This window comes from Poecilia formosa, unplaced genomic scaffold (assembly GCF_000485575.1).
Source record: "Poecilia formosa unplaced genomic scaffold, Poecilia_formosa-5.1.2 Scaffold206, whole genome shotgun sequence".
NCBI classification, from domain to species: domain Eukaryota; kingdom Metazoa; phylum Chordata; class Actinopteri; order Cyprinodontiformes; family Poeciliidae; genus Poecilia; species Poecilia formosa.
The window spans coordinates 132,513-143,737 of record NW_006800145.1 but is presented as its reverse complement, the minus strand read 5'-3'; the positions used below and the strand labels follow the sequence as shown (position 1 = coordinate 143,737).

General features: G+C 37.7%; 1 protein-coding gene and 1 long non-coding RNA gene across 6 annotated transcripts in view; one reads left to right on the top strand and one right to left on the bottom strand.

The window, feature by feature from the left end:
• The window catches only part of LOC103148463 (uncharacterized), a 22,340-nt gene extending 12,650 nt beyond the window's left edge, over positions 1-9,690 (bottom strand). For 2 of the 3 annotated variants that reach the window (XR_001664116.1, XR_001664117.1), the window contains exons 1-2: positions 9,602-9,690; positions 2,935-3,496 (exon numbers count right to left, since the gene is read on the bottom strand). This is a non-coding gene — a long non-coding RNA (uncharacterized LOC103148463). Of the gene's footprint in view, positions 1-2,782; positions 3,497-9,601 lie in introns of those variants that run through there. The other variant, XR_477356.2, reaches the window with a different exon arrangement.
• Positions 9,645-11,225, top strand: part of fbxo41 (F-box protein 41) — a 36,901-nt gene continuing 35,320 nt past the window's right edge. For 2 of the 3 annotated variants that reach the window (XM_016679265.1, XM_007567249.2), the window contains exon 1: positions 9,645-9,728. The gene's annotated coding sequence lies outside the window, so the exon portion shown is untranslated. The other variant, XM_007567250.2, reaches the window with a different exon arrangement.

The following is an 11,225-nucleotide window of genomic DNA, read 5'->3' as shown; positions in this document are numbered from 1 at the left end:
GAATACAAATGATTTCTTTCTTTTTTTAACTTGGAAAAACATGCATCATTTTCCTTCCTCTTCTCAGTTTTGTGCTGCATTATGCTGGACTATCACATCAAATTACAGCAAAACAAAATGAAATTTCTATTTGTAATGTGACAAAATGTGCAAAAGGGGGCCATGAATTCTTTTGCACAGCACTACAATTCACTGTATTCATAATCATTGTGGTTTTTACACCTTCAAAATATTTTCCCCCCCTCCTTCCACCAGATCATAAAAGGGTAAAAGACTCAACCGTTGCCTCCATCATTAAAACCTGCACCCCTTCATGAAGTCAATGCACCTCTGTTGCGTCTCGGCGCCTGTTCTGTAATGGCCGCTCACAACCCAAATGGACTGAAGGGCTTTCATGTGTCCTGAACAGTACACTCCTCTCATTATGGCCCATAGTTATCACACATCAAATGGCCTCATTATTTTCAACAAGGAAAGGAGCGCAAGTGTGTGACCAGTTGGAGCTACAAAGTAACTTCCAAGTTCAAATATTAAAAAAAAAAAAATAAAAAAAATCAGCACTTCGACTTGTACTATACAACCAAAAGGCTGCAGAGATGAAAGGTGCTGTGTATCCCCTGTCTGCTGCGATTATTAAAAACAAGAAAATATGAACCTTTGTTGTTGCTTTTTTTTTTTTTTTTTTCAATTGAACATTTTTAAGCATTTAAGAAGCCAAATGCGTGAGCGTGAATATGCTGTGCAAGATTAACATTTAACCCAAGCACATCTGAACACAACACTCCATAAATGGATTTGCACAATCTGACCGTTAAAGTGCACCAACAAGGTTTTGATTTCACAGCGACCGTTGCATCAGCTCTCAGCTGAATTATGCCTATTTATAGTTTTCAAAGCATTTCACATCATTTACATAAAAAGGTCTAATTTAATATAAGCTGACAACAATTTGACAAGGCAAGATCAAAGGTTAAGCTAACACACAATAGCTGTTAAGTCTATTAGCATGGAAATGAATGCAACACCTCCTAATAGCCTGTTGTCATACCTACAGTGAACAGCCTAAATAAGTTGCAGTGAAAAAAATGAAAAGAAAAAAAAAAATCACAAGGGCTGTACTTGATAAGACATACTCGTGTTTCTATGACAACATCCATGGCTCAAGCTAAGAATGCAGAGATTTGGATAATCGTTGTCACTGTGATGCGTTTAATGTTTGTGCTTGGACAATAATGCTTGTTTAATGTCCAAAGTGCCGCATCCCATTCAGAAATTCAAAATGACTGCAGGGATGTACGACACTGAGCCGCATGCAACACGTTCCCCTTTCAGCGTAGTCTTATTTAGAAAATTAATAGAACTACTTGCACAGGTGCGAGATGCATGTCTCACACACTGAAATAGTTCTATGGTGACGGTTTTTTTAAGTTATTTTTTCTGTACCAGAGGAAAAAAAAAATTCAACATTGTTTCCATGTTAATTTATTAGTATCTAAAAATAATACAAGTTATTTTTTTTAACTAACTGGCATTATATAATCTAATTATTTTAACTGCACTGTGCTACAATGATGATCATGTTGAATTTCATCTGTATGTCACATTATAACTGTGTTGCATTGGAATACATTTTCCTAATGTGACTTCAAGATTTTATATCCAGATCCTATGAATAGGATCTGGATATAAAAAGCCTTTAAAATAGCTTTGATGCAATTTGGAGTCACTTAAAATAACTGAATTACGGGTTAGTGACAACAGATTAGAAAAAAAGATTCCCCACAACAGGATCTACAAACCGAATAAAACAATGAGCTGGAGGAAAACACCTTCAAATTTTACCGAGGATAAATATTTCCAAACGTGCTTTACTCATGCAAAGTTGAGAATTTCATTTGTTGGTGTCTGTTCATAAATAGGTCTTGCTGTTGGCAAAGCTGCAATGAATCAGTGAGAAATTAGTCAGGCAGAAGTAATTTAAAGATTTATTGTTTTTGACCATTGCTTCAGGTTGTACATTTTACTTGCTGGATTGCTTTGGTAATGTATGGCATACTCACAGTGGACCAACATTGTTTTGTGGTGAATGTGATAATGACTTTCAAGCTGTTAGCCTGCAGTTTCATCACATTTTATCCCTTTAATGACTATAATTGCCTCTCGAGGTGATATATTGATATTGGCCAAGCTCCTACGAGCTGTGTGTTATTCCATTGTGTTACTCTGAGTGTTAACAGACAGCAAAAAAGCCCGTTTGACCTTGTGATGAAGCAAGAATTTTCTCATGCGCCGAGGAAGCCAAACAGACTGTCATTTTGCACAGTGAGCGGTCCCTGAGTACAGTCAGCGCATTGATTTGTAATAAAAATATCGGCTCACTACTTATAGCTAATGGATATTGATTTCAAGTCATTCATACAGGTTGAATAGTTGTAGCTTTTTTTCGTTTGTTTAAATAATTGTAAGTATCTTCACAATCTTTCAGACATGTTTAATTTGTGATCTGGTTCTGATAACAGAAAAGTCTTTTTTTTTTCTTGAGAACTAATGTAGTACTAGTGCCCTCTGCTGTTCACAGCATAGAACTATCTTTTCCTAAGAGTTTAGGTTTAGTAATAAATCAGAGGGGAGAACAGCTTGTGTTCTTCTCAGTGCAAATTATCTCAAGATCAATTTTAGAATGTGAAGAAGATTTAAAATAACTTTCTGGGTCTTTGGTCATGACTAATCAACAATTACTTTAACTTTTCATCAAAAATAATTCAGTCCATTAATGCAAAAGTTATATATTCTACAAATTCGTTGCAGTGTTATATTTCAGGCGTTAATTTCTGTTCATTCAAATGATTATGGCTTAGAAATCACAAAAACCCCAAACTCAATTTCTTAGACATTTTAAAAATGACATAAGAAACAAGACAAAAGATAGCTAACCGAAAGCATTTCCACATTGTATATGCACTCAATACACGGTCAGGGCTTCTTTTGTATAAATTACTCCATCAGCACAGTGCAGTCTGTGTCTCTGCTGAAACGTAAAGGAAGCCCAGGTTGCTTTGATAACGGCCTTCAGCTTGTCTGCATTGTTGTGCAGTAACACCTGGCAGGTTGCACTGAGACATTGACTTGCAGTATTCACTCCTCCAGGGCGATTCCGTATAGTGACAGTAGGCAATCGCTTGCACTGCGTCATTGACTTAAAAACCCTCATACATGTAGCAAATGTAAGGGGGAGGAAAAACTCCCCTTTTAAATGAAGAAATCACCTCCAGCAGAACCTTCCTGAGTGCGAGTGGTCATCTGCCATGACCGACTGGGAGTTTCAGAAGACAGAGCAGAATACACGTGAGAGAAACAGTAATTTCTATGTTCATCAGAAGTAAAATGCTAGAAGCAGGAGTCGGACAAAGTTTAATTGTTGGCAGCGGTATCTCAGCCGATGCCCTCCTCCAGGAAGGCAGCACAACCAAACAAAATGCCAGACCAGGAGTAGTTTCTATGGAGAGAGAAAAAAAACAAAACAGAGAAATTAGCAGCTTAAATTATAGCAAACCATGCAAGTCGAGGAGTAATAGAAGAAGAAAGTCCTCCGGCAGCCTGTAACAGCATAACTACAGAGAGCTCAGGATAATCTCAGTCCTTAAAATGAGCCATGAAAAAGGCAGAGCCAAGGAGAACCAGCTTTCTAGACTGTTCCCCTCCCCCACCTCTGTCAGATACGGCTGTACACTCTTAGATTGCCGTTCACATGAACAAGCAGGAATCTGTCGGACAGAAAAAAAATCACTGGAGGTAGAAACTTTGCCCTCAAGGAATTTGGATTCTGAGCCTCTCCAATCTCACACCGTGATTTCCGATTGAAGCGTTGGACCACTGAGAATCAGCCCGGTCCCTTTTCTCGTAGGTTAAGATGCTTCTGATGCTGTTTCTGCTTCACCAGCGGCTTAAACAAAAGGAATCTCCCCCAAACTCTTAAATAAACATATCTTTATAGACCTCTCAAGGCTACACTCAACCCTGTTGCTTGTACTTTTCTTTCAAAGGTTTGCCTTCCATCAAACTTTCCGTTAATACACTTACACATTACACAGCACTCTGTAAAGAACGAACATCATTACCAGCGACCCTTTGTGCCTTACCCTTCTTGTAGGAGGCTTCTGTAATTGTCTGTTGGATTACAGTCAAGCTAGTTTACCTCAAAGAAGGGTTATGTTGTAAAACTATATATGCCTAAAGTGCTGTTTTTGTTTGGTGCATAAAATATACAAGTGTGTGTAATTAACCTACATAATAAATGAGTTTCGCTTTTTAAATTATGTAACTGAAAAAAAGAAAAAAAAACTTTTGATGATACTCTGACATGTAGAGATGGACCTGCTTGCCACACTTAAAACATATTTTATTCAATTAAAAAAAATGACATAAAGTTGTTTTCCTCACCTCACATTTACACTCTACTTTATGTTGGTAAATCTCCAGTGAAATACACTGGAGCTTGTGGTTGTAACGTGACAAAATGCTAAAAGTTTCCAGGAGTATAGCTTTACAATCCACTGTACAAATGAGTGGAGTCGAGCAGAATCTCTATATCGATTTTCCTCTAATAACGGGCATGAAAATGCAAAACAACAAAAAAAAATAAAATAAATAATATGAAAATATTAATCATCTTTTATGTTCTGTTTTCTCACTACAAAAATAAACTGAACCCTAGGTGAAACACTTTCATTGTACAACATTTGCAGACATGTGCTGCGGTTGCTAAGCAAACAGTGACTAATAATATCTACATGGAAGAGGTTTGCATTAGTGCAGCAAGCCAAAGCACAGCATGTCTCAGTCTCTACCAATCTAAAGACAATGAAGGTTCACCACACTGTAATTACACAACAATGAATTTGTCAGTCACCTCTCATACATATGAATGAGGGGGGACGGATAAAGGTGTTCGGTCTAAATTTGCCAGGGTTTTTTTGACGTGAGAGCGAGAAAAACGGCCCGGCATCACATTCAACCTATCAAAATCTCCCGAGGGAGAGAATTTCTAAGCTTTTGTGTGTCAGTCTTTCTCTGTCATGGCTGGATATGTGCAGCATGTAGAGGGCGTAGAGGGGTAAGAGACAGACGTAACAGGTTTAGATGTTTTACTTTAAAAAAAAAAAAACATATGGCAAGAATTATAGAGGCTGAAGTTGTTGGCTTTTCCTGTCAATAGCAAGAAATTACATGTGATCACAGAAGAAAGTAAATACACCCAATTTTCTCCATTAAAAGTTCTTACACCACCAGAAAAGAGAGAGAGAAAAAAATCTGGTCGGTTGCAGGCTTAAATAAATAAAATAAGAAAAAGCATGACATGTGATTCAGCGTGAATAGACATCCATCTATTTTGTAAAGGGGGTCTGCTACCTGTGGCTCGTTGAACCTTTCACAATAACTCTGGCTAAAAATAATAATGAGCCAACTCATGTGTTTTTTTAAAGATACAATGAATCCTGAAAGTATTCACAGCATTTTAGTTTTTCCACATTATGTTACGCTACAGTGAGCGTTACTGCAAATTGTATTCATTTCTTTTGTCAAAATTGTACATAAACACCCAGATATGATGACGTCCTGCTGGTTCCAAGCTTCTTCCATTTGTCAGTGATGGAGGCCGCTGAACTCATTGGGACATTCATAGCAGCATAAATATTTCTGGTTGCTTCCCCAGATTTGTGCCTAAAAACAGTCCTTTTTCAGAGGTCCCCAGACTGTTTCTTTGATTTCATGAGTGGTGTTTGACCTCTGACCTTAACTGTCCACTGTGCGGCCTTATGTTAATAGGTGTGTGCCTTTCAAAATCAAGTCAAATCAACTGAATTTCTCACTGTTGGATTCCATTTAAGTTGTAGAAACATCTCAAGGATGATCCTTAGAAACCGTTACATTTTGAGCGTCATCAACAAAGTATGAAGCAACGGTTATGAATACTTATGTAAATGTTATTTCTTGGCCTTATATTTTTAAATTTGCAAAAATCTCAAAAGTTTTTTGTTGTTTTTCCATATTGTTAAAATGGGGTATTTGTAGAATTTTGAAGACAGAGATTAATTTACTACAATTAATAATAAGGTTGTAACATAACAAAATGTGGAAAAAGTGAATATTTCTTAAATGCACACTAGATATAAGTGAATTTCCCCAACAGAACAATACTAAACATGTCGGTAATCTCATCTAGATATCTTGATATACTTTTCTATTTTGTCTTGGATAATGTTTCACAAATATATACACACATACACACACATTTATTGTCAGAAATATTTATTAGAGAAACACTTTTGATTAAAAAAAAAAATTATGTTCCAACATCAGAACCCCACCCCACTCCTACCAATTTTTAAATTATTTTAATCTACATTTTTTTTGTGAGACTTAGTTGTTTATTTTATTTTTGAAATTATTGCTGAACTGTAATTGAAAATAAAGTGCATCGTTAAAGATTAGCTAAAATGTTTGCACGTGTTTTTTCAAGTCATTTAATTTTTTTTTTTTTAAATGTGATATGTGAATAAAATGTATCTACATACTTCTTAATGACACTTAAATCTTAAAAACTAGCTTTGATCACACAACTGTTATGGGGGTTTTTTTCTGTGGAAGTTGTACTACTTCTCTTTGACCAGGAAGTGGTGCTTAAGCACCTACACATAATTACTGGGGATAATAAATGTCCTTCTCCCTAACTTGTTCAGCCATATTTGTTAGTGCTGACTCCTTTTTTAATTGGCATATCTTATATAGAATATTCTTCATATCCAACTATAGCTTTTAACTAAGACCCAAGAAGTGAAACAGTATGGAGCATTTTTTTTGTCAATGTAGATCATATCTTTTATGCTGAGATGTTTCTAAAACATGCAGGAACCAGTTTCTGTATCAGCATATGTCTGGACCCTTATTTTAATATCAGAAGGGGAAAAAGGTTAAATTAATACTCCCATTGCACTGTTGCATATTTGAGTGTCGTAAACAACCACTGGCTTTCATAAAAATTGCTCAAGCATCATAGTACTGTACACTACTGCTTATGGTTCAGCAGAGAGATCTCTAGGTAGACTGGGAAGAGTTTCTTGGAAATGTGATGAAATTCTCTGGCATGAGCATCACAACTTTGAGAGGGCATATAAACAGATGAAAAAAAATATGTGCAAATTTGACACGGTATTTACGCAAATGCTACTCAAATGTTGCAGCAATGCATCCATTGTCTGTACCTATTTGTTCATGCAGGGTCCCTGTCTCCATTGGCCATTTTGTAAGAGACAAGGTACACCATAGACAGGTTATCAGTCCATCACAGGGCAACGCAGAGGCATATAGGACAAACAACCATGCACACATTCACACCAAGAGGAACAAATTTGGCAGTCATTTATTTTGCACTGTGTGAGGAAAAGAGTACCCGGAGAGAACTGACACATGCACAGGGAGAACATACAAACTATATGCAGAAAGATCCAAGGTAAGTATCTGAACCCAGGGCCTTTGCTGCAAAGCAAGAGTGCTTCAAACTACACCACTGTGCATCAATCACCTTACAATAATCAATTATCATGTCAAAAATCTAAAGGCATGCTAAACTATGCAAAAAATAAAATAAAATTTACTCACCTCAACATTTCAAATGCTTAGGTTGGCTCTAATTGATGGCACGTACTTATAGGATAATGTAGGCACGTAACCTCTTTCCTGATAAATCTAGTTAAAAATTAACTAACGACCTGGGATCACTTTCAAATTGTGACCCCATTTTGTACCCCACTCTGTATCCCAATACACATTCAATATTCAAAGGTTTTCTACTGGTGTTAAGTTTTTCTTTTTGTTTTCTTTGAGCATATACTTTTATGATGTGTTGTTATGCTGTAGTGCTGTTAAATATTAATTAAAAAAAACATTTAAATAGCATTCACAAACAAAATTGCAATCAGTGACCCACAAACATGTCAATGAAAGTTTCCAAGAAAACATAAAAGCTAAAAAAATAAATAAAAAAAATGACAGTTACAAATGACATGGATAATTGCCAAGAACAAAATTAACACATTAATAGTTCAAGTCTATAAGTGGAATTCAAAACAATACACAGAAGTTCATATGTTTCATTACATCTTAATAATAGCTGAAAAGCTTTGGATAATGTATTTTTACACCTTTGTTGTCTTTTGAGTCTGTTTTTTGTGTCTCTTTGTGGTAATGAACATTTAGTTGTGGTCATTTCTCGGGTTCACTTTGAATAATCTCAGACAAGACCAAATTGACCTGCTTGTAATGTAACGCAGGGGGAAATTCAGTTTGTCTGTTCCCTCTATCTTTAGTGGGCAGATGTAATCGATCTACCTTCAAACTCACAACTTGAAAACGCTCAGATACAATATCCTCCTCCTGATGAAGGAAAGGGGGCTGCTTTTAAGGACTCTTCCACCTTACTCTGTCTCTCCTCCCTCTTCTGTCTAGGGCAATCTGATTTATTATATATTTCTTAGGACGATCTCACATTTGTCCTGTCTACATTTAACATTTCAGATATCTCTAGTGTCAATCTTTAGGAGACGAAGGGAATAGCTTTGTCTCATTGCTGTGTTTTGGAGTTTTACCTCAGGATATTCTAAAGTACATGTTGCATATAATCAATATTACACATATCTGAAATCCAACTTGTACCAGCAGAAACTCATATTTGAGATATTTACAACCAAATTATCAGAAAGAGCAGAGTTGCTAACATTTTTAATAAATTAATTTTTAAAAAAAAATTCTGTGGGAGGTTGACTGGGCGTGCACACAAACTGAAGGCCTGAGTGCTGAACACCTAAGCTGCATCTGTTTTGGTTGTTACTGCTAAGGAGTTTGTTGCAGGCAGTGGGTGAGCTAAATCAAATGATTAAATTAGCTTTTTAGCATGCCATCAAGTGTGGAAAAGGCAGACACCTTTATCAAAAGGTGTCTGCCTCATGGACAAAACAGAGCTGGTTCCACAGTGGAGATCTGCCCTAACCCATTCTACTTCACAAAAGTTTAACACTACTAAAATACCGTTACATTCTTTACCTCTTTGTGAGATTCTTCTAATGTCCATTTGCTGTCTCACCTAAACGCCTGTCCTCATGTTAGCTTGCCTTGCACTGTTATTCAATCTGAACTTGTTCAGAGTTCTCCTGGTGCTTTCTTGTCTCTGTCTCCCTTTTAAGTTTCTTTTTCTCGATTAATCATCACCAGGGGGAAAAAAAAGAGAAAAAAATACTGCCATTCTCTTGTCTGTGCTTGGGATCAACTTCACAACCAAAGAGATGTACATTTTAGGAATGAATAATAATTAATTTAAAAAAAAAGATAATTGAATGAGAACAAGTTCATATTTAGACAGTAAACTTAGTTCAGAATTAGATACTGAACAATGAACATGAATTATTTCATTTTCGGGTGTGTCAAATTAACGACACCAAAAAAAAAACAAAAAAAAAACCTTTTTATATGGGCAACGCTGGTTGTTGTAGTTTGTTGTGTGAATGGAGCGTGATGTTAGATTAAATCTCATAACGGTCTGCCTTACCTCGGGTCTGGTCCTCCTCTGCAGGCCTTACCGCTCTCTGCTGCAGAGAGGGGCTTCGTGACGTCACTGGCGGCTCCAGCGGCTCGTTGATTGGAGAAGGAAAAAAAAATGGGGAGAAGATTGTGAGGTGAGTAAGATGCACGTTTCTTTCTTCTTCTTCTTCTTTTTTTTTTAAACCTCGCGTCCTCCCTTCATCATTCACACCGGTGAAGGTTCTGTAAGTGTCGCTTCTTTGACGCCGCCGGTGTGCCTGCTCAGCGGTCTGATTTGCGTGGTCCTGTCCAGCGATGAGCCCAGAGCCGCTGCTATGACCGGGAGAGAGAATCGGGTACACGCCAGGTTGTCGCCCTTCTTTTTTTCCCTCTGCCTCTCTCTTCTCCCGGGAGAGCGCAGCCGCTGCGATCAGCATGGGTGTGAATTAACCTGCCTCCCGGCCTGCTTATGCGTTCTGTCATGACGCGCGGCTTTCGCTGCTGCTGTAGCATCAGTTTGGTGATGCCACTCGTCCACACCCACATGATCCGCTGCTTGTGATTGATCTGTGTGCAGTGCAGATATGAGGATCGGTGATTTTTGTTACCGGTGGATGTGGCAGTGTTTATTGGGAGCCCTTTTAGCTGCTGTCAGTGTGTTCAGAGGGGGACCGTGGCCGGTCTGCACGGCCTGTGTGTGTGTGTGTGTGTGTGTGTGTGTGTGTGTGATGGAACGGGACTTGATGCTGTATTTAGAATAATGGGCATCCTCTGTACAATATGTACAAGTTTTATATGCCAATTTTACAGTGCACGTTGTACACTGTAAAACAGGCTATTTTACTCCTACTGTAAACCCAAGATCATCGACATGAATAAAAATAAGAGTAGAAACGACTTAACATTCAAACAATAATACTCCCTTGGGACTTTTCACACTGTCCCAGTAAGCTATTGGCTCTTACACTACAATGAAGAAGCTGCTGGAGTTTTGGGAACAGTGGGCCTTAAAGCTCTCCGTCGAAAAATCCCTTAACAAAAGTTGCAGCATTCCAGCAGAAAACGCAAGCAAACCTACAAATCATGCTTCAGTCCAGTGGTGGCATCTGATTTGGGCCATTTATTTACAACTGACAGATATAACCTGTCAGTTTCTTTTCATTTTATTTTAGAACTTGCAGTCAATGTTAAGTTGTAATACCTTCTGCTAGGAATAGGGAGAGTGCTTTACGGGTGACGTTCTACTTTTATCCTGCTTCAGAATGTATGTTGTTCTGGTATTTTGATTAGTTGTGGGGCAGCAGAACGAGTGCCTTGCCCAAGGCGGTGTTCATGCAAAAACTACCAATACTCTGGTTCAAAGTCTAGCATATGCATCAAGACGCTAACATCAAGAATTATTCACCGCACCATCAAAACTGGTGCTTCAAATATTTCCCCATAATAACACATTTGGACAAACATTTCTCTCTCTTCACGAACAGCTGGGTGTCTTGTAGCCAGCTGCATAAATCAAACTATGATGCTGCTCTAGCATAGCCACCTCTTTTCTATCTTTAGACAGGAGAAATATAGCAGAAGCAAGATCTGAACTTCCTCCTGCAGTTGTTGCATTAATTATTTTATTGTTGGCATTATTTTCTGCCATCAAT